Raw genomic sequence first — 25,030 nt, 5'->3', positions numbered from 1 at the left:
TTTATCCAACCTGTGATTGTTTCTGGTTTGTTTTTGCAATGTTTTGGATTTTATTTGTATTTTTTAGAATATATGCTTTTTATGCTTTCCTTTTTTTGAAAATAATAAAAATAAAACACAAAGCTTGCATGAAATGAAATCTGAAACTACTTGCAAATCACAGGTAGTAGCTTCTTTCTATTTATTGATATTTACATTGCAAAGTAATTGCAATTGTTAAATACTGAAATGAGTTTTCATCTTGGATAAAGAACCTGGAATTAAATCACATCCCTTGGAGATTTTCTAGAAACCCCTCCAATTTGTGCATAATGTTCTATTTATAGCTAGGAATCCAATAGGATAATAATGAAGCATAACTTCTAGGCAGTTTGGCCTAGAAACCAGATGTTGTGCTGAGGGTCTCGTGTGGGACCTGTAATGTTGTACGACTGCCTTTGAAATTTTTATTTTCAGCCAAAAAAATGCAGCTGAAGACCAGCCTTGGGAAGTATCTGCAAACACGCCTTTATTTTAATTACAAAGTTCCCTAGCTTCACTAATTTAACTAAAATGGACCTCTATATGAAGCCCACAATCAAACAATGATTCAACTAGTTTTTTCATAGCTTTAAGATTGCACAAACATTGAAGATATCGTCCTTCACTGCTAAAAATGTCTAAAACCCTAGGTCACATTGCACTCTTCCCTGGAACATCCAATATAAAATTCAAAACTCATAAACAAAAAATCAATCAATTTCATTTCTAGGGCTTTTATAATTCCTCAATAAAGTTTGACTCATGAGGCTTCACCAATATGTCACTTTAATGACTTATATAATTGTTTTTTGTGTTTGAATTAAGTTATGTCATTATTAAAGGCATATTTTTCCATTAAATATAATGGCTCCTCAATAATACTTTATGAAGATAAGTAATAAATTTACAATATAACCATTATAAATAGCTTTATTATTGTTACTATAATTTTAATATCTCATTGATTACTCATCATCTCTTTGTCTCATCTGAACCAGTTGGTCAACCATTGCTTCCATCGCACAACCAACTGCCTTACTAAAAATATTAATGGTTCTCTCTATTAACTCCTAACCTACTATAACTAGTAATTCCTTGAATATTTGATAAAATTAGTAGTGCCAAGGGTCGTCACTACGTTGAGATTAGTCCAGGTGCCTTGCCAAATGTAGAAATGTTGGATACATAACTTACTATAAATTATAAGTGTAGCCAACTGAAACAAACGAGGAGCAATCCTAAACACTGCTATACTATAGAAGGGAAAGATCCTCTTATTTTGCCAGATGGGGCCCTCTAGCCATCAGCCTTAACCTACAAGGGCCAATAATAGGTCAATCCAAACATAAACCATGGCGAGCTAAAATGAGGACATTACACTTTATAACCAATCCTACTTGTCAAAAAACACATAGGACACTTCAAAAAACACTTTGACTTAAATACCTTTAGGAATTTTTGGCAACTTGACTACATTATGGAACCACATGAAAGGTATGATGACACATATAAGCAACTCTTGGCAAGGGAATGTCCATTTGGTGTTTCTCAAATCAAATATCATGGTTAATCTAATTTGACATTCAAACACTTTCCAATACTATACATGAATTCAATGTTCAACAGTTGTGCATTTTAGGAATGTAACATGTATCCTTGTGATTTGACCACGTGTTTTCATTATGAAATTCTCTATGATTTAGCATTCAAGGTCATCCCATTTGAATTGACAGTCATAATATTTTATTAATATTATGGGATTTCAATTATAAGACAAATGTATTAAATACAGTTTGCTACCTACATTGCTTCTGATGTTTTGAAGAGTATAATTTGGAGATTAGTTATCATACAATTCTCAAAGTGGATATGTAAGACCAAAATACCTTAAAATTTGAGAAAATACTTGCATAAAAGCTCCTGAATTCCCAGCTCAAACTTTGTTACTTTACAGAAGCACTTATTTGGATTTTGTGCCTGTACAATTGCTACAAGAGTCCATGTGGCTACTATAACTGGAGAGTGTACAAGAGGGGTCTGTTGAAGAGGGATAACTTGTGATCTTTACAAATACACTAGAATGTATTTCAGGTTAGTTCTGCTCAACATATAGAGAAAAATGTTCAAGCATTCCTATTAGTGGATGAGAATCTCTCTCACTTTTCTTTTCATGTTTACTTTTGAAATGATGATTTTTTCGAGTTATTGTAGACACTTCAAAGAATGTAATCCATGGTTGATCTGATATGATTACCAATTTCTATAGTATTATGGAGTTGGCAAGGGAACAATTGTATTGATTTATATGACTGATTCTAACATGAATTTGATTGAAATTTGTATTTTAATTTATTTTAAATGTGTCCCAGTTGGGCACAACTTACAATAGTTTGTATGGTCTCTTTCACTTTAAACTTGATGATAGATGATATGTTATAGGAATTGATACCTCAGATTTTGTGGAGCATAGAACTATTTTCAAGTTGATAGCTGTATTAAAATTTAAAAAATTAGTTCGCTTTTTACCGAGACTACTCTCTATAGCAAAACAGCAGTTAGGGGACATCATCTCAACATTTGAATTTCTAGATCATTCTTCTCTGGACATGGTAAACACAAACTTCAATTTAAAATTATCTGCATGGTGGCAATTTTTCAATAATGATATTTGTTTATTTAATATTCAGACAAGGAGACTTTTGAAATATGTTTTAGTATTATTTTTCTCCATACTGACCTATTTGACATTTTGTCTATTAGTGCTATATGGACTAAAACCCTTAAATGTACTCAAACAGAGTTGATTGGAAATCTAAATGAATGCCATTATACTTGACTTGGTGGGGGTTGTAAATAAAGTCAGTTATTATAGTTTCCCCCTGGTAGAAGCCATGACTTTCACTATGATATGAGTCAAAAAGTTTTTGGCTAGCTTCTCCATTGTTAATGTTTTGGCCATAGATGAATGCCTTGAGTTCTTGATGTTTGATAAAACTTGGATTATTGTGTGCTCAAAATCAATTTTTTTGGAAATGCATTATCATCTTTACAGTTACTATTCTTGTTTGTTAAATTTCATTTGCACTTTTCTTGGAGACATATGCCCACTGTGAGCTATTTCTTAAAAGACTAAGAATTGTAGAATAGATGAATAAGATTTAATACTAAATATTTGCTTCAAATCTTGTGTACTGGTACCCACAGCGATGTGTGGAGAGTAGTTGTGTAGAAAGTTGTTCTAATTTTCCAATTTGTGATCAGTGACAATTTTTGGAAGTCCCTCTCTTTCGCATATATAAACTACTTCCTAACAGCTGTAGAAGTACAATCCTCAAATCTTGTATTGATTTATTGTTTAGTTTCTATGAAGTTGTGTGCTCCATTGCTCATGGATAATGTGAATGTGATCAAAACTGTTCAAATGGTTTTTGAGTTTCATGGGCTTTGAGGTTATTGAGATCTTCATATTTATCCTAAGAGAGTTCTTGAAGGAGGCATGAACCATTGGAATAAGAGTGATAGTGACAGAATGACAGAATTGTAGGATAGTTATATTCAGCTATTATGCTCTCTTTTTTGTTTAAGTTCTTTGGCAGCTTCCAACAAAATGAATTGTTCAGTTGCACCGATTAGGTAATCTGACTTACAAAAATATTACTTTATCATCGAGACAAAGATACATTGAGGATTATTTCTTTCTCACTGTTATAAATCACATTTTACTCAACTATGCAAGTATAGAATCATTCTAAATGATGTTTTATATGATATATGACTATTCCATCTTCATTTTTGCTTGCATAAAAATTGATTTGCAACAATTAATGACAATTTCCACCTACAGTAGAGGTGTATGATCTATTAGAGCTCAAGATAGTTATTGTAATGTTGAAAAGCAGTTTTATATAGTTTGTGTTTTTTAATGTCATTAGAAGACATTTAGTATTTGAGTTTTCTAATAATTGAATGGTCATAAATTAAGGGAGGATTGTGTGTCACTGTGTAGTAACTTAGTTTTGGAAGATCCCCTTTTTGAACTGTATCTGAAAGTGTACAAAAAATTCTCGAGCAATCCAGGAAAATAATATCAGCTTTAAAGGAAGATTACAAATAGGCAAAATTTGCAATTAAAGAAAGAGAATACATAATATCAAACCATAATAAAGCATGTTTGTATGCATGTAGTGTTATTTAGTAGACGTAGTTTACAGGATATTCTTAGATGAGACCTACATTTGGGATGTTGTATGGTGAGCAGAAACACTCTGACCGAGTAGGCCTACACACCTCTCTTATTTGGAGAGATCTGTTAAAGACATTGAAGGGTTATTTGCTAAAATAGGTATGTTGACCCAGGCCTTTTAAAAGATTCAAAATATTTTATGACATTACAATGCATAGATTGTTAGCTGGACATTTTTATTATGATTGTGTCAATTTATAGAAATGGAAATCAATATAGGGAATGGATTCGGAATTTTGTACCTTGTAAAGAAGCAATTCAGTGCATAAGTAATAGTTAATAGAACAGTTTTGTAAAAGATAAATAAAATTTGTAGTGTGTGCTTGATATTATCGCATGTCTATAACTCAAATTATTGTCAATATAAGAGGGAGAATACCTTTCAGAATTTGTAAGAGTTCAAAATGCAGCCAACTTAGTATTATTAACAATCTTGACTTATGTCTTGTCACATATGTTTCATAGCAAGCTGATTGTGTAGAGAAGTTGCAAGTGTATCTCATGCACTAAGCCAATAGAGTCAAAGCCATTTTTGACATAAAACATTACATTGTTGGCATAAAGTTTTTTGCCATTAGTGACAACACTCGTCTTACAGTTCTAACCGAGTAATACAATTCACACGAAGTAATACAGTGCAAACTGAGCACTGGAGACACAGTTCAAATCGAGCACTGGAGACACAGTTCAAACCGAGCACTGAAGACACAGTTCTAACCGAGCATCAAAGACACAGTTTTAACTGAGTGAAGTAGCACCTAGTGTCAACCAAGTAAAGTTGCACTTAGTGTTAACCGAGTGAGGAAGCACTCAGTGATAACCGAGCTCAGGAGGTTATCGAAGAAGTTAGTTTCTACCGAGTGACACTATATCTACCGAGTCACCAATGGTTACCAAATTTTAGGCAACGTTGTATGACTAGTATGAACCAAGCCCCTACCTCTACCGAGTGCATGACGATGCCGAGTAACGTAGTGGATGTCGTGTATCAGAAGGTCATCAAGTTTGTCTAAAGAACCCGAGTTTATTTTACCATTTGGCCGACTCAATTATATTTTGTTTACTTGTGTTTGGCCGACCTTACATAAATAATTATTGGAATGGTATATATATGTAATGTATTATAGACATTCAAGTATACATAGATATTCAAGAAGACATACAAGATATCTGGATGATAGTGCGAATTCATCAACAGAAAAGAATACTCAGCAAGGTCTACCAGGATCAGAAATGATTTCATCAATCACAGAAGGTGATCTACAATAAAGAACTCAGTCAAATTGTAAGTTGATCTGTTGGTTCATCCTAACAGGTGAATCATTTTTGTAAATCCTTTAACAGGGTAGACTTAACCGTCTTTATTCAAATCTCCTAACAGAGTGCATACTTATAAAGTATGTTTGTAAATCCTCTAACAAGGTGGATCTAGCAATCCTCTGTGCTCCTAACAGGGCAGATCACCAGAAGTGATCATTGTAAGCCTTAGCCGGCCAACTTCATACTGCAATAACGAAGCTTTGTGGGTATCATCCCCACCCGAATTTTACTTTCTACTTTGGAAGGTTTTTGGGTCACCAAATCTCTGTGCATATATGGTTTTAATGTTTAACAGTTTTTATGCAATAGGATAGATAAGTAAATGTTATGTATGGTTGACTTAAAAAAGTTTTGTTGTTACTGATTCACCCCTCCCCTCTCAGTAACCTATAAGTATCTTGAATATTTCCAACAATTGGTATCAGAGCTTTTTGGTTCTTAGGACAAAGTTTGACAGCTTGAGCAAAGATCTAAGTTATGGAGATATTCAGATTGGAGAAAGTGATTGAAAATGAAAAGTTAGATCTAGAAATGGCCATGGTTCAACTCAAAGAAGCAAAGGAGCATCTTTCTCAATCCCTAAAAGAAGAAAGGAACTTGCAAGACAAATGAACGACCATCACTATGTTGAAGAAAAGATTGAAAATTTGTTACCATCAAGTAGTTCTGAAGAAGCTGACAAGGCAATCAAAGAACTTCTAGAAAAGAATGGATCTCTACAAGAAGAGGTAAGAAAGCTCAAAAGAGAACAAGACGTCCAATCCATCAGGTTATGTGAAGTTTTGGAACAGAGAAACAAAGCAAATGAAGACTTAGAGGTAAGGAATAATCTATCCCTTCAACATGAAGATCTTATAGGACAACTATCTAATGCAAATGAAGAAATTATGATTCTAAGATCAGAGAATGAAAGTTTGAGAAATGATTTAATCACTGAGAGACAAATCAGTGTAAGTTTGCATAGTGATCTGAGAGCTGAAAGGAAAGTCAATGAAAGAATGATGAAATCCCAAGCAGATATGGATCAATTGAATTTGCAAAATGAGCAGAATCTTCATAGACAAAAAGGTAAAGCTGGTCTTGGATACAATGAAGAAGGTGAATCTTCAAAACAAAGTACCCAAAAGAATCAAAAACCTACTTGCAATCACTGTGGAAAGTTAGGTCATACATCAAACAAATGCTGGAGTAATGGAAAAGCAAAATTCAATGGTAAATGTTTCAGTTGCAATCAGCATGGTCACAAAGCAAATGAGTGCAAAGAAAAGACAAAATTTGAAGGCAACTGTCACAAATGTAATAAACATGGTCACAAGGCATTCCAATGCAGATCCAAATCATTCAATCCAGATGAACAACTTGTGAAAGCCATATTTGGATGGGACTACAACACCTGGTGCAGATGTCACTATTGTGGAGAATATGGACATACTGGCATAAATTGTGCAAGACATCACCTAAGGAAGAAGGACACTACTGTAAGGTTCTATACATGTACAGAACTTGGTCATATAGCTAGAAATTGTATGAATATAGAACGAATTGAAGATGAAAAGAAAATCAAAGCAGACAACATCCGAAAGCAAATGAAGCAACAATGGATTCCTAAATCTACTGAACAAGATAAGTCAAGCAATGGCAATGTCACTCGAGAAATGAGTGACTCCATCATTTCCAATTAATATTCATAAAAGAACGTATGGAACTGCATCCTTCAAGAATCATCCTAAGCAGTTCCAAAAGAAGAAAAATGATCTGATCAGTATGCAGATACACTTTGATCCCAAATCAGTTCAAGACTCAACCGAGTTCAGTCGGGAGCAACAAAGTTTCACTCACCGAGTTGTATCTACTGAGCGAGGTTGGTTCATGACCTTACCGAGTTAGGTCGGTACATCAATATTTTTTTTTGATCGCCGAGTTGATAATATCTATCGAGAAAGTGGATGACAACCTATTATCGTCAAAAAGGGCAAAATTTGATCTCATTCTTCACTACGAACTTTGAGCTAAGTTATCTTCTGCGATTCCAGAGCAAGCTCAAAGCAATTTCGAGCAATTTCTTTTAGAGCAAAGAATCTATTCAGAATTTCTCTTCACCTACCGAGAAACAATGGCATCCTGTAGCAGCAGGTCCAAGGCAAAGAGAAGCTCATAAATGTTGGTTAAAGGTGTGGAATGGAAGGCACCGAACTTCAAATTGGCACCAGCAATTGCAGAATCACTTGACCCTAACGATGCTCAGTCTCGAATTCCTTCAAAGGTACTCCTTGTAAATGATATTCGCTCTTGTTTCAAATGTTCTATTCAAGAACTTGGAAACCTAGAAATTGATAATGCCCTAGGAGAAATGAGCGTAGATGGGAACTTGAAACCCGAGCATAAACACCTTGAAACAAAAGCGTTAACCCACATTTCACATTTGCCAAGAAATTTTCAAATTAAATGGGTTAGGTATGTACTTAGCCGGGTTCACAACGAGCAATTGTGTTTAGAGCAACCAGTGCTTATCACAAAGAAAATGATTAACAAAATTACTAGCCTTCCCATATTGAGCAAAGCTAAGACTATCAAAACCCTAGGTCGGGAAGAATTGCAAAGGCTAACCCAAGCAGAATGGGATGGTAGAGGACTTAAGCTCAGTACAGTAACTGACGCTGAATTAAGATTTGGTATTCACGTCATTGCTCATAAAATTTATAGTTCTAGCCGTCCAAACAGTGTACCTTGCGAAGCAGTAGATTTAGCATATAAGATAGTACAGAAGAATGTTGAGTTTGATCTGTCTGAATTACTTTTGTCTCGATTTAATAAAAATATGGAAAGCATAAGGACTTCAAAGAACAATTCCTGCAAATTCGGTTCACTTTTGATCTGTCTATTTTTCTATGTTCAAAAGTCTTTTCCATCAAAAGGATCAGTAGTATGGAGAAAGGATATTCCCATTCTCTATCAAATAAATGAGTTTATTGCAGAGTTAGGTGAAAATTTTGACAGTGTTTTGGATAATTACTTTGAAGATTTTAAGGAAAGAATGAACAATAGGTTCCGGATTCCACCAAAACTGGTTGAGGAATATAAAGAAGATGTATGCTTTATGGTAGATTGTGACAAAGTATACATACAGGCAGTCAAGCCCCGAGTTGCATGGGTGAAACCTCTTCCTTATGAGCTTAATATTGATGAAACCAAAGACATCATAGAAGCACTGGTGAATGAACCAGTAGACCCAAAGCAACCAGTCTTTGGAACTTATGATGAAGCTAAAACTAGAATTGAGCTTTCAATCAAAATCCCTCAGGTCATTAGCAAAGGAAAGAGGAAGATTGCAAAGTTAAAAACAGAACTTGGTCCTCTGATGATTACTGAAGGAAAAGGAGAAGATGATGAAGAAGAAGAGGAAATCAAGTCAGAAAAAGAAGAGGAGCCTCAACAGAAGAAAGGTAAGGTGATTATCACCAAACCTAAAACGCAAGCCACTATAGTCTTCTCCAGAAGAACAAGACAGGGGAAGAAGGAACCTATATTTTTCAAACCTCCACTCACATTTGAGGCAAGGATGAAGCAATTAGAAGAAGGTACTAGCTTCACAAACTTCAAAGCATTGAAGTTTGAGACAAGAACAAAATAGGAGAAAATGCAGATTGAAGAATTGGTTTTGAATAAAATGGGAAGATGGAAATACTCTCCTAAAGAGATTGCCTCTCAAATCCCTATAGAGCTATTGGAAAGGTTGCAACCAAGATGGGAAATTGCAACCAAAACTGTCAAAGATATCTTTGAACAAACCCTGAAAAATCTCCTGCCGAGTCTCACTGATGTAGAAGTGAAGAAATCATTGAAAGATCATGAAGGTAATATGATGATTAGATTTCACACTTGTTTGATACTTATCAAAGACATTGAGCATGTTGTCAATGATGCAACAAACATGTGGAAACATATCTATCATCTACATAAACCCAGTGAGGATATTGTTGAAATCAAGGACAATGACAGCAGTGATGATGATATTGAAGATGTTCCAGAGGATCTGCATTCAATGATGATAAATGTTGAGGAAGAATTCAAGGAAGATGAAATGGAGGAATAAGACAAGGAAGATGAAATGGAGGAAGAAGAAGCTGATCAAGCTAAGGAGGAAGACGATCCTGTAAAAATTGTAGCCAAAGTCATTGCATCTCTTCCTCACTCTCCACCTAAAGTAGCTACATCAACTATGGAGATAGCCTCTACTAGTGAGATTGTGTGCACAACAGCTTCATCAATTGCTCAATCTTCACCTATCTCCTCTCAGCTCTGGGCACCATCTATGCAAGTGTCTACCACTTCATTAATTGAGCTGCAGCCATCTTCATTAACTGAGGCATCATCAGCTACAGCAGTAAGTTCATCAGGCATATCAACTTCTACTGTAGCATTTACAGTTAGTGTACCCACTAGTACTCCAATTTTGACAACTTCATCTGCTCCAATTTTTGCATCTGTGAGTTCTCCCATACCAACCTATACATCAATCTTGGGAAGAACATCAATTTTTGATACTGTTAGCACTTCTCTCAGTTTTTCTCTAGCTAGTCCTATTCCAGTTTTGTCAACCAGTCCAACCTCATCAACTATTGTTTCAGATTCAAAAGGAAAAGGTAAAGTCACTGCAGGAAAAGCAAAACGATACATGATTTCCAGCAAGGCAGTGGATGAGGAAATAGACTTGGATAAGGACATTATCATTCCTAAGATAGATCTGGATAATGCATCAGTTGATGAAATGAGAATGGTCAGTTAGCTATTAGATCAGAAGGCAAGACAAAAACAACTAAGGCATGAGAGAGACCAGGAATATAGTATTATTGAAAGTGCTAAGAATATTCTAACAAAGGCTATAGGTGTTGAAGTAGATTCTACTCAACACATTTTGAATCAATTAGAAGAGGTTGTATATAAATTCAATGAGGATACCTCCGACCAAGAAAAATTGATTGAAAAAGCAGAGAAGAAATTTGACAATAAGGTGCTTGAGAACATTGCTCAGCATATTGCATTAAAACAAGTAGAACTGTCTACAATTTTGAGTAATTTTGAACATTCTTTTAATAATGTAACTTCACTTTTTGGAAAACTTTGTGATGTTACCGAGTATACTAAGGAAATCAAAGAAAAGTTGAATAAAATTGATGAGGATATGAAGGTCAGTGCACAAATGTTGCAGCTTGACCATAGTTCAAGTTCATCCCATCATCTCAGAATAAGATTTTTGTCAGAGAAATAGGCAGAATTGTTGAGAGAGGAAGCAAGGATCAGGTGTACCCTGATTGACATCCAAAATATGATCCTTCCTGTCATGGACACAATACAAAAGCATATTGCCCATTCCAAAACATTGATTCATAACAAAAACTTCTCAATTGCAGATCACATGATTGAACTTTCTACAGAAGTTCAAATAGCACTCTCCACCAGCAAACTTTTGCAAGAAAATTGGGATAAGACATTGGCTCTTATTCTCAAGGTACATTCTGAGTTTATCTCTCATTTTGGACTCTCTATGTAAATACATATTGTTTAATTTGGCATTATTGTCAAAAAGGGGGAGATAGCACAAATTCCATGAGATAATTGTGAAAGAGATATGTGTAATAACTTGTAAATACTATGCATATTGTATGGGGGAGATACATGTAAGAAAGATATGTGTAATAAGACTTGCAAAGATCAATTTTGAAAATTCAGAACTGTATGTCTATTTTTGCACATAATTGTTTTTGTCACTAATGCCAAAGGGGGAGATTGTTGGCATAAAGTTATTTTCCATCAGTGACAACACTTGTCTTACAGTTCTAACCAAGTAATACAGTTCACACCGAGTAATACAGTGCAAACTGAGCACTGGAGACACAGTTCAAACCGAGCATTGGAGACACAGTTCAAACTGAGCACTGAAGACATAGTTCTAACCGAGCATCAAAGACACAGTTTTGACCGAGTGAAGTAGCACCTAGTGTCAACCGAGTAGCACCTAATGTCAAGAGGTTATCGAAGAAGTTAGTTTCTACCAAGTGACACTATATCTACCGAGTCACCAATGGTTACCGAGTTCCAGGCAACGTTGTATGACTAGTATGAACCGAGCCCCTACCTCTACCAAGTGCATGACAATGCCGAGTAACGCAGTGGATGCCGCGTATCAGAAGGTCATCAAGTCTGTCTGAAGAACCCGAGTTTATTTTACCATTTGGTCGACTCAATTATATTTTGTTTACTTGTGTTTGGACGACCTTGCATAAATAATTATTGGAATGGTATATATATGTAATGTATTATAGACATTCAAGTATACATAGATATTCAAGAAGACATACAAGATATCTGGATGATAGTGCGAATTCATCAGCAGAAAAGAATACTCAGCAAGGTCTACCAAGAGCAGAAATGATTTCATCAATCGCAGAAGGTGATCTATAGTAAAGAACTCAGTCAAATTGTAAGTTGATCTGTTGGTTCATCCTAACAGGTGAATCATTTTTGTAAATCCTTTAACAGGGTAGACTTAACCGTCTTTATTCAAATCTCCTAACAGAGTGCATACTTATAAAGTATGTTTGTAAATCCTCTAACAAGGTGGATCTAGCAATCCTCCGTGCTCCTAACAGGGCAGATCACCAGAAGTGATCATTTTAAGCCTTAACCGACCAACTTCATACTACAGTAACGAAGCTTTGTGGGTATCATCCCCACCCCAGTTTTACTTTCTACTTTGGAAGGTTTCTGGGTCACCAAATCTTTGTGCATATATGGTTTTAATGTTTAACAGTTTTTATGCAGCAGGATAGATAAGTAAATGTTATGTATCGTTGACTTAAAAAAGTTTTGTTGTTAATGATTCACCCCTCCCCTCTCAGTAACCTATAAGTATCTTGAATATTTCCAACATACATATCATGCTTTCCCATATGCATGTCCATCAATTAGCATTCCAAGCTCTGTTTTGGGCATTCTATCAAAAAAATTGATACCTTACTAATCCCATTGCACTATGCATTTCAAGTGCCAAGATTTGTCTTTACTAAGGCCATTGAATGGTTAACAATCTCTTTGATGTTTCTTGCATTTTCTTTGTACATCTGTGCACTATCTCCATGATTCCATGTTTGGTCCTTAGCCTCTTTGCAATAACCACATGATCGATGATTGCCAAATAGTGCCAACATACTATGTGGAAAGGCCCTTTCTAGATCATATTTCAATGTAACAATTTATCAAACAATGGCGCTTTGAGGGGACAATGATCATCTTCAACCGTGTGACTTTGGCTCATTGCTTCAAATTTCTTAGAGGATATAGAAACTTGCTGACTATAAACAGTAGGTATGTTCTTAAAAAAAAACCCGTACTCATTGTAAACAACAGGTATGGATTTAATGCATATTTCATGAGTTGTGGTTCATAAAAACCCATACTCATCAGCTTGAATTGTTTGTTTAATACCCAATGCATTGAGGTGATGCTTACAATTTGAATTCATAACAACCATTTCTCATCAACTTAAATTGTTTGTTTAGTACCTATTGCATTGACGTGACACTTACAAGGTTGAAGTATTGCAACTTCCTAGAAGGTCTACCTACTCAATTCCATGATGATCCAACTTTCCTTGATCCTTAAGAGAATGATGCAGGAGCATCAAGGTCAAGGCTGAAGGCATGAAAAGACATTAAGGTCTCAAGATAACCAACATGACCATGTTAGAACAGTTGATGTAATAAGACCCTATGAAGGTCCTTTTTGATATGTTTGTAATCATTAAAGTTCAAGTTGTAAGCCATTCTTGGCATCAAGATGAAAGGAAAAGGGTCATTTATGTAATGTAGTAAAATGTCATGGGCAAAGGGAGTCCTAGAATGTACTAGGTTGATAAATGGGGTCAAAGAGTCATAAAATGCTTATCAAATGCAAATAAATGCAATGTAATTGGAAAATATGTCAAAATGTTGCCAAACAAGCCACATATGGCACTATGGTAGAGTCATGGGATTAAGTGAAGGTTTATGAGTCTTTTAAGCATTAGAAAGGTCAATTAGTCTCAAAAATGTCACAATAATTGAGTCCTAAAGCCCGAGGTTATCATAAAGGACTATTATTAAAGATATTAAAAATTGTTCTAAGGATTGCATTAATATGTTTTGATCTTTTAGTCATCTTTATTAGTTGATGCATTAATCACATTACTCATTGCTATCAAGATTAGTCAAGGCATGCTGTTGTTAGCACCTAAGTAACTTTCACCTTGTGACATCTCTTGGAAGCATTTTGCAAATAATTAACATACATTGTCTATAAATCCACATTTTGCAAACATCTAGGCCTTCTAGAAATTATAGGATCATTTTATTACATTTGAAAACATTAATTAACAAAAACCATATGTGAAGATATAAACATTAATCACAACATGTCTAATTTATTTGCAGGTATATTTTTCTGTGAAGAAAGACCACGCCTAACAATATGAACCCATAACAAAAAATGAGACAATGGCTACATTGTGGGCTCAGTTCTGAAGAAAACCTGATAAATGTTATTGTCCTTGCAAAAAGTGTAAGGGCTTAAAGAATCGAAGAATTCTAATCACAACATCCCAAAGTCATTGTAGGCAATATGGTCATGTTGAAGGGGGCCACAATTTTCGTCCATTATTGAATGTGGATTTCCTACTGGAGGAACATGGAGGTGTGAATATCCAAGCTGAGCATAACACTCCTGTGGAAGAAGATGATAATGTGCTAGATGACATGATTGAAGAAGATGGTATTGGGGCAGGTGATGAAGAGGCTCACAATGATGGTACTAGCGAATCTGATAATAATGATGAAGATGGTCTTGATATACCTTTACTTGAGAAGGCACATGAGCCCTTATACAAAGGCTCCCAAACAACTCTACTCTCGGCTATAGTGTTGTTGGTGAACTTAAAGGTTATGAATAGTATATCCAATGTAGCAATGTCACGTATGCTAAGGTATGTCATTTTTGTCATCTTCAATGTTAGCATACAATTACTATTCATTATATTAACAATGCATATTTGTTGTTGTAGGTTGATTAGTGAGTTTTTGTTACACCATCAAACATTTTGCCTCATTCGTACCGAGAATTATCTAACATTATGAATCAGATTGGAATGAAGTATCAAACAATACATGCATGTCCCAATGATCACATTCTATATCATAAACAACATGAATTTGCAACAGAATGCCCTGATTGTCGTGTTAGTAGATATCAGTCAGATCAAATAACAAAAAAAGTGCCTCACAAAGTTCTTTGGTACATTCCCATTATTCCATGTCTTGAACGATTATTCAGGTGCGCTAGCTTGGCACAATTTATGGATTACCATGCATGCAATAGAAGTCAGGATGACATTATGTGAATGCCTGCCGATGGTTCTACATTTAAAGAGATAGAAGAAACATGGTCACACTTTAAAGAAGAACCTCGTAATCTGAAACTTTTATTGGCGGCGGACGGTGTCAATCCATATGGAGATATGAGATCTGTTTACTTAGTATGGCCTATTTTTGTTATTAATAATAACATTCCTCCTTGGATGTCCATAAAGAGGGAGCACATAATGTTGTTAATGATTGTGCTAGGTTTTTTTTTTTTATAGTTATCTAAATTAATTTATAAATAGTGCATGAAAATGGTTTTAATAATTACGTAATGTTTATGTTCATTCAATTGCTAGGTAAATACCAAGTCAAAGATATGAATGTGTATATTGAGCCCCTAATTGACGATTTGTTGAAGTTATGGAATGGCATCACTATGTATGACATCTCTAGACCGATAGGACATCAATAATTTCAATTCCATGCAATGCTTGTATGGACAATACATGATGCCCCTGGGCTAACTCACTTTTGCTGTATGTTATATTGTTAAGATAACATATTTTTGGTCTGTTATAGTGCTTACACATTACTATCGAATGCTTAAGTTGTACATGATAATTGTACATGATCAAATTATACATGATCTTTTAGGTCTTTAGACAAAGGAAAAATTTGCATGTCCAATTTGTGGTCCAAAGATAAAATGTCATCATTCGAGAAGTTTAGGAAAGCAGGTGTTTGATGAGTTTAGACACTTTCTCCACAATAATCATAGGTATTGAATTTTTGAAAAACATCTTTTCAATGAGAAAGAAGAGACATCATCAAGGCCATGAAGAATGACAGCTCATTTATGGAAGTTGGATTATGATAGACTAAATCATCGAGGTAATGTCCAATTTGTTGTCCGAAGTTTACAATTTGTATTTTGATTATGTCTTATATTTACTAATGTTGTAATTGATGCTCATGAAGGTCGTCAAGGCATCAATGACCAACTTCCTAGAGGAATGAAAAGTTATCCTACTCAATTTAGTAGGTTACCATACTACAAGGATCTCCCAATCATGCATTTGTTTGATGCTATGCATATTGGAAAGAATGTAACAGAGACACTATGGAAAATGTTGGATGGAAGGTGTGATAGAGAACAAATTGCTAAAATTTGTACTGACATTCATGAATCCAATCATGCACTAAAAGTTTTCATTGAATCAAATAGGAATGGAGACCACATAAATACAAGTGCCCTTCCGTGGTTATTAACGAAGCAACAAAGTGATGCATTAAAAGAAGTCATAAAAAAAACAAAATTTTCAACAGGATTTGCTACAAATATAAGCACTCTTCTATCAAAGAAAGGTGATTTTGGGCCAAGGTTGAAAACACATGATTGGCATACCTTCCTCAAGGTAAGTCATGTTTACTATTTACAGTATATTTGTAAGATTGAATGTGGTACCAATTGCATTATTTAATAATATATTGAAATGATCATTTTTTAATGATTGCAGTTCATCCTACCTCTATCCCTTCCACAACAGTATTAAACAAGTTATATATGATCTTGGAAAATACATGAGGTTAGAAGAGTGTTTTTTCTTAGATTTGTAGCTTTTTATCTGAAATCTATTGTATAATTTTATTTGAAATCTCCTTTATGTGTTTTTGTGTATTGAATCTCTTTTAGGTGGTTATCATCTAAAGAAATTGATTAAAAAGATATAAAATATTGGAAGAGAAAAATTCCACAGCTTATGTGTGAAATGAAAAAGTGTTTACCTCCAACGTTTTTCAATGCTCAAGAACACTACCTCATACATCAAGTTGAAGAGATTGAATTGTGTGGACCTATACAAGCTAGATCAATGTGGATGGTTGATAGGCACTTCAAATTTATGAAGGGCTTGGTTTGACAAAGAGCACGTCTTGAGGGTTCTATGATAGAGGGATATATGATATACCAGACCATGGTGTATATTAGTGAATATCTTCCAAAGTTTGTAGCAGGTATCCATGTAGATCGCATTTGGGATCCCAATTGTAATGATAAATTCAAAGGGGAGTACCTGACGAAGAAAGGTAGATTGAGGAGGGTGAGAGGTAATTATAAGTTTTTTTTTGTAATTTAATAATTCTTATCCATCATCAATATATATAAGTTGTTTCTAATTGGTGTAATTGTCTTCTTTATAGTTGGTCGTGAGTGGGATGCACTACACTTGTATATTGCAAACAATCTTGATTGGATGACAGTATGGATTGAACAGTCTCAAGAAAAGGGTCGCTCATTAACATGGGATGGTGTTGCATCGTTGGTTAAAGAAGCTCATCGTAATGGAGATCCCAATGTTACGCCAATGGTACTTGATCTAATATATGGCTTAAGAGATACAAAGCTATGCATAAGATTACTAATCATGAGACATAAGTTTAATATCAACTCACAAATCAATGAGAAGATTCTTGACATGTTTGAATAATTGTAGGTCAAACACCACAAAGCTATGTACTACCATGGCTATAAATTTTGCACAAAAAAATTAGATGAAACGAAGAAAACGTGTGATTCCGAGATAAGTGTTGTCTTCACAGTCACCAATATTTCATCTAGAACTGACATACATCCTCAACAATCTGAAAATCGATACTATGGCATTTTGGATGATATACTTGAGTGCGACTTTAATTCATTCAAAATATTTCTATTTGTCATCAAATGGTTTAGGTTACGACTGAATCAAAATGATCCCAATAGGACTGTTATTGAACACGATAGTGAATTTACTATGATTAAAACAAGGTCATTTGAGCTAGTTGGAGATGAGCCCTATGTTCTTCCAAGCCAATGCGAGCAAGTGTTTTACTTAGGTGTTCCACACAAACCAAGTTGGTCATTTTTTGTCAGACATGACCCAAGAGGAAGGCCAGTAAAGTATAATTTGATTGAAGAAGAAGATATTGAAGAAGCACGAGAGGAAGTAAACAATTATCAGGAACGACAGTTACCCAGTGATGAAGAAGAAGAAGATGGTGATGATTTTGGTCATGCTAACGATAATGGTGATAATGATGATGATGATACTGATGATGATCATGATCATGGTGATGAAGATGGTGATGATCATGGCGATTATGGTCATGATGATGATAGTGATCAAGAGGATGATGATGGTGATGAGGATGGTAGTGGTGACAATGACGATCAAAGTGACAAGTAAGATGATGGTGATGATAATGATGATGATGATGACATGGATGAAGATCATAATGATCAATGAAATGTCTAGGTAGGATCAATGTCAACTATGATGGGGTCTTGTATGACCAAATATTTCTTTCCAAACCATATGTGCACATATAAACATTAAGTAGAACATGTCAAATATATTTTTAGATATAAACATTAGTTACGCTAAATTTTTAACTTAAGACAAATGATTTACATATACAATCTACTTTATTATTAATATTTTTTTTGGTAAGTCTATTACTTTAATTTTGCTATTGATTTCTAAGACTTACTAATTTTTTTCACAGGGTGATATGGATGCACCATCTCAGACACCTTCAATAGAGGTAAACATTAATTATTGTAAATTTTAATGTTGATATAGAAACAAATGTCATATTATTATGTTCTTTTCTTTATGACTTTGGAGTTATTTTGATGAAAGTATACGAATATTTGATGTCACAAATGATAGGAAAAAGCTACAATGATCGTTGATCAAATGTAATCTGAAATACGAGTGTCATATCTACATGACATTGGCCTTAGTACTGACCCTGTATTCATCACCCAAAAAATTACACAAAGATACACTGATGAACTTGTTAACATTATCATCAAGGGTGACAGAAGTGAGGAGAAAGAGGCACTGAGAATAGAATTGGACTGTAGAATCCAATCTTTGAAGGTAAGCAATAATTTGACTAAAGCAGTAATAGAAGTTCAATAGATATTAATATTTTATAGTATCTTATGGACCATGATCTTTAATTTTATGTGTTCTTGTATAAACACATGTTCTAGTTGTGACATCACATGGTGAACATGGTCAGGGTTGTTGCGTAGTACCTTCATGTAAGTAACACTTTGTTTGTTTTGATCAACATCATAAAACTTACCTCTTTTTTTGTGGATGTTTCTCGCTAGTATCCCATTTGATCTTTATCCATTGCAAATGTCTTTGCTAACAATATTCTATTCTTCAGCTCATGATGAAGTGCAGACTCCTCCTTCGGTTGGCGGTCCACTATTGTTTGCTACATTATCAACAACAAGGACCATGCAAACATCATCGTCTATGCCTACTAGAACTGGTAAAACCTTATTTTGCTATATTTTTTAATGCATTATATTTTGTAATGTCTTTCTACAAGTTGATAAACAACAAAGTAGCATATCAATGCTTAAATGATGTCTACAGAAGCCTACATACACACACCACACATACATACATACATACATATTATATACCCACACATAGAGAGACATGGACATAGGCAGGGAGGTAGACCAATAGAGAGCAGTACTAAAATTGTCATTTAATTGTTATGATGTTTTAGTTGATAGACCAATAGAGAGCATTACTACTTAAGCTGATTCATTTCCTGGAGCAGTTCATGTGATTAGTACTGGTTCGTATGAAGGGACATTGTTGCTGAATAAGAAAACTATGTTTTCATTAAAAGAATGAAAGCTTCCAGGTGCTTTAAAATTGATATTATTTAAAGTGTAAATTTAGTTTACTTTTACATTACTCATTTTGTACTGATAAATCTTTTATGTGTTTGTAGGTAATAATACTTTCTTTGAACATCTTTTTCATATGACATTGAGACTATTTGGACCCACCATACATAAAAGGTACGTAATTTCATATTATTGCTACATAATTTTTCTTTTCTTCTATTTATTGTAATATATTAAAGTTATTGATCTAACAATCTATTTGTTTTTAAAAAGGTGGAATTTACAAGCTATGGAATTAAAAATCAGCTGATTGCATCTATTGAGAAGAAATTTGGGAAAAACATTTTTGACACTGGCCTACTTCTGAAAAGAGTAGCAAAGCATATAAAGACTGTGAGGGATCAATATAGAAGGGCTCTTAAGGATAAACCAAAGTATGACCGTCCTCCTATGATTCCACTGATGGAGTGGAATAAAATAATAGAAGATGCAAAAGAGAAAAGGTTATGTGAAGATAGAGATAATGAAGCAGGACAGGGCAAAAAGAGGTATGTCATTATAGTATTAAGTACATTGTAATCATGCACTAATTATTGATATTTTTAAATATATAATCTAAGATGTTTGAAATTGTTCATAGATTGCAGGACACATCCGTGGCTACAAAAGCGAGAGTAGAAAAGGTTGGCCAACACAAACTTGGCTCTGGTGGCTATATGAATCTCTAGTCTCGACTTGTTAGTAGAGTAATGAATTTTTACTTTTTTTAAATATAATGTTGCAAATAGTTTTGTTTAATGAAACCATACATAGAAAACTGACGTTATCAAGCAAAAAAAACATGGCACAGATTTCAATGTGGAGGTCACAGATGAAGATAGAAAAATTGCCTTGAAGGAAGGCTATAAAGTTGTGGTTGCATGCCTACGTGAAGAATTTGTAAGCCTTTCCCAAGAATCCAGTGCACCAAATGATATCTCATAGGTAAATTGGTCAGATGAAAAGTAAATGACATTAAATAGTTGAGAAGATTCTTTTTTGGTATTAGTTTTAAACATAAATTGACTACATAACAATGTGCATAACATTTTACTATAGCCTTCATATCCTACCACAGAACCTACTCGTGACGAAGGCCATGATGTGCATTATAGTGGTGGAGGTATTCATTTGCTATTGGAAATTAATTATACAATTATGAATACAATTTAACATCTTTAATTGGAATTTGATGTGTATCCTTTTTTTGAATATTTCAGAGCATGTTGAACATCATGCTAAAGGAGTGGACCATGTTCCAAGTGTTCATCATGTTGATGCGGTGGTAGATCAAAATGTTAATGTACATGATGTGGCATTGTCAAGTAAGAAAAATGCATTTTATGTTGTACTCATACTTAATTACAAACTTGTAACAGTTAGAAAAAGAAAAAGAGTATGCCAATTTATCCCATTCACTTGTTCTTGCAACAGAGCCCCCTTTAGTGCAGCAACCTCCTGCTCCTCCAAAGAGAAGGAACCATCATAATTTGACATTACACGTGCTAGAAGAGGAGGAGAATGATGTAGATATGGATGCTCCTATGAGTGCTTTTCTTAAGAGAGCTCAAAAAAACAAAAAAAAAGAAATGATGTTTTGAAAATCTTCTTTGATAAACCTTGTTGGATAATGAAAGAACTTTGTTTTAAGTAATTATGTATGAATGATGCGTATTAATACAGATTTTTATTTTATGTTAATGAATATTGTTATGTGTTAATGAAGTTTTGATTACTATTGTGTATTAATGAGTTTTATATCATATTAATGAATTTTATGTGATTGTATTGATTGAATGTTATAGTTCATAAATGGATGAATGAAGTATGTAATTAGATGATAATGGGTACTTTAGATTGTTGTTAGGGGGAGGGGGGTGAGGTCGGATGAGCGTCCACCTTCATTTGGTTGGCCTTGTTAAGTAGAGAATATTATAGTATTCTTGAAACCAAGTGAAGCTCAAACTAACATAAAATGGACACTTTGCATGTCTTAGGTCTAAAATGATCCACAACTACTGCTGCCCATAACATCATTTCCCTAGTCCTGAACCCATGCAAGAGCAACCTGACTTGGGTTGCACCCTTTTCTTAAACTGATCTTACTTAGCTTTAGGAATAGATCTTGGTTCCTCTCAAGATTCTCACCTTAAAACCTCAGATTCCCCTATTTAACAGATCAATTATTATGATATGAAACAATCAACAATGACAAAATCAAATCAAATTAATTTTCACCTTTATTGTCAGTCTTGTCATGTAGATTTTTGTTTAGATTTTACTTTTTTGTTTAGTCTCAATGCTTGAACTCAACATCAAATCATCTTTAAAATGGTACGATTATTAAATGGAAAAAAAAATCCTATCCTTTACCTTACGAAGTCATTATTTGTCACACTTTGAAGAAGTTTTCCTCCTGTGCTGAAGAAACCCATCCGAAAGGACTGTATGGAACAATACCAATCCCCAACTTCCTATGAATGGAATAAAATGAAATAAAATAAATATAAGTAAGCTTATATTCCTTATCTAAGTTCAAATGGAACAAAGTTCAAAAAAAAATCTTATTAAAAACTTCAACTTTTGGTATATACTATGAACCCAATTCACAAATATTTATTCTCAGTTCTCTACAATCTATAAAGTAAACATTGAATCACGGACTGTTGAGGTATTACATCATCACAACATTTACCTGGAGGTGGGAATAATTTGGGCCTCAGAATCCCTACTCCAGAGAGACCATTCAAGCTGCACAGCAGTGATTGGATGCACTGCATGGGCCCTACGGATTGTTGAAGCAGATGCTTCAAATAGACCCACATATTTTATATTTCCCTCTTCTACCAGCTTCTTTAGTTCACCCATCTGTATAAAAGGAGAACTCATTTGCTTGTTATCAAATTTCTTTTGTTTTGCTAGGCCTCAGTAAAGAGCCAGAGGGATACAATCTTGCCCTCCAAAGCCATACAACCTTGATTATTAGACACATATTTTCTGGTGAAATTAGAGGTTTGAAATTTTGATTTTGTTGTTTCTGAGACAAATTCATTGACTCATGTTACATTAGCTTCATAAGAACTCATCTCTCATGACAATAAGTCGAAGTAGTACTGCAATTAATGACCTTCTAGAAAGGCTTAATGCTTCACCTTATGAGCATCATCTAAATGTAATGAGTACTACATGTTCCATTCATTCTTATGAAAAATGAGTTCTTGTGAACCACTATTAAAATAACTTGTGTCAATGCGTTTCACTAGAAAACCACACAGTTGAATCCTTGTAGTAAAATCACAATTTGACTTGCTGTAGAAAATATTTCATACTTATCAATCTCAAGAATTGATATGTAAAATATATTTCTCACATCAAATCAAATTCAAGATTCAACTATGTAGTTTTTGGAGAAAAACCATTGCCCAAAATTTTATGAATAAGATTAAAATAAAAAACTTGTCACAGTAGTACAGATTTTGAATCTTAAAACTTACAGCGCCATGACAAAATAATATTTTGGTGCAAGGTTAAGGATTTGGAATCTGAAGACTTACAGTAGCTTCTATGGGTACAGTAATATCCACCCTATGCTAGTAATAAAGATCAATGTAGTCTATACCAAGCCTCTTGAGGCTTGCTTCACAGGCAGCCCTGACATATGCAGGATCTCCCTTCACACCAAATTCTCCATTACTCCAAGTCAATCCAAACTTAGTTACAATATGCACCTTCTCTCTGATACCTTTCAAAGCCTATTTAGGAAGGAACAATAAAAGCATTATGCATGGTGTTAGAACAATCAAGCTCAGAGAATTAATAGATTAAGAAATGGAAACAGTAAGAGTTGGAAACAAGATATGCATCTTGATAGCTCCTTTTTGAGAATGGAAAATTTCTACATTTTGGTGAATTTTTAAAAATCTTGTCTTGATAAGGTCGGGATCATTTCTCAAAATTTTAGAAAACCCTAGTCATTTTTATAATCATCATCTCTCTTTAACCCTAGGTCGTAAGTATGAGCGAGTTTTCATTTTAAAGAAAGGAAAGAATCCTTTTTTCTTTGATCCTTTTCGATCTTACGACAAAGGAATTGACGTAACATTGTGGGCTTGTGTTGTGGTCTCTTCGATCTCATGATAGTCCTTGTATCATGTCATCGAAGGGGAATTTCATTTCTTTTCCGATCCCGTAGTGATCTTTATATCATAAGATCATATCGCCTTGTGTTTTGCTAATAAAAGGGGTCTTTGACGATCCCACGATCAGTGTTTGTTCATGGCATCGAGAGCAAAGGACAAAGGGGATCATGATCCTGCAATAAAGCTTTTGCCATCAGGTCGCAAAGTAGATAGATGGGGCTTGATGATCTTACAAGGCGTGTTGTATGAAGGGAGAATGAAATCAAATGGGTTAAGACATTACGATGAAGGCCTTGTCGTGTGATTGTATGATGGATAAAGATGTGTTACGATGGTGCGACACCCTGTTGTTGTAGGATCGTGGAATTCATGAATGCAAATATGTCACTTGCTGACATGACAGGTGTCAGATTCTTGTTGAAATTGAGCTAGTATATAGATGCCAGATGTGTTCAGAATCAACATTAGTGGGACCAAGGGTAGTGAAATGGCACATGGATAATGGTCTCCGATCTTACGATAAGTTCCTTTATCGTAAGATCTCAGAACTTTGAGGAAGAGTTTCCTGATGATGCGACTAGGGTTTGTCATAGCATCGCATGGATAATTTGTGCAACCATGATGTAATAGTGTAATATTTTCAGCTTAACCGTAACATCGTAGGAAAAAATATGATGGGCTACGATGCTATGAGGTGGTGAGTTCAACTGCGATCATGGGATCGTAGGACTTATGACTATGACTTACGATGCCCCAAAAATGTTTGTCGTGGGATCGTAAAACACAATGAGTAAGCTGTCGATGTTGCGATAAAGGAGTTATCGTAGAATTGTGAAAGAATGTCATTTTTGTTGATTGCTCGATGTGAAGTTTTTTATAGGACATTATGGGATCAGAGAGCCATTAATATAATATTGCGATATTACGAAAGGTCTTTTTAGTTGCCTTGTTGTAATATCGTAGAATCTAATCTCTTCAGCAGACATAATCACGAGAAAAGAGTTTTGAGCTTCTTAGCCAATCTGTTTTGAATGCAGTACGAAAAGTGCATAGTTGGAAATCAATTTGACGCCTCCTAAGGCTGACAGAATGGATTACGATCATTCTCAAGCATGTAGCAATCAATGTGATTTAAACATCCATTTAAGCCTGTCAACTTATGAGTTTTTTCCAC

The 25,030-nt window shown here is 34.6% G+C and overlaps 1 pseudogene; it reads right to left on the bottom strand.

The window, feature by feature from the left end:
• Positions 1–24,702, bottom strand: part of LOC149571358 (putative aldo-keto reductase 2) — a 30,789-nt pseudogene extending 6,087 nt beyond the window's left edge.
• Positions 24,703–25,030: the final 328 nt, after the last annotated feature.

This window comes from Cupressus sempervirens, chromosome 2, assembly GCF_028749045.1.
Source record: "Cupressus sempervirens isolate cs-2001-9-10 chromosome 2, ASM2874904v1, whole genome shotgun sequence".
In the NCBI taxonomy this organism is placed as follows: domain Eukaryota; kingdom Viridiplantae; phylum Streptophyta; class Pinopsida; order Cupressales; family Cupressaceae; genus Cupressus; species Cupressus sempervirens.
Note: the sequence above shows the minus strand (reverse complement) of the source record. Positions and strands in the feature narration are given on the sequence as shown.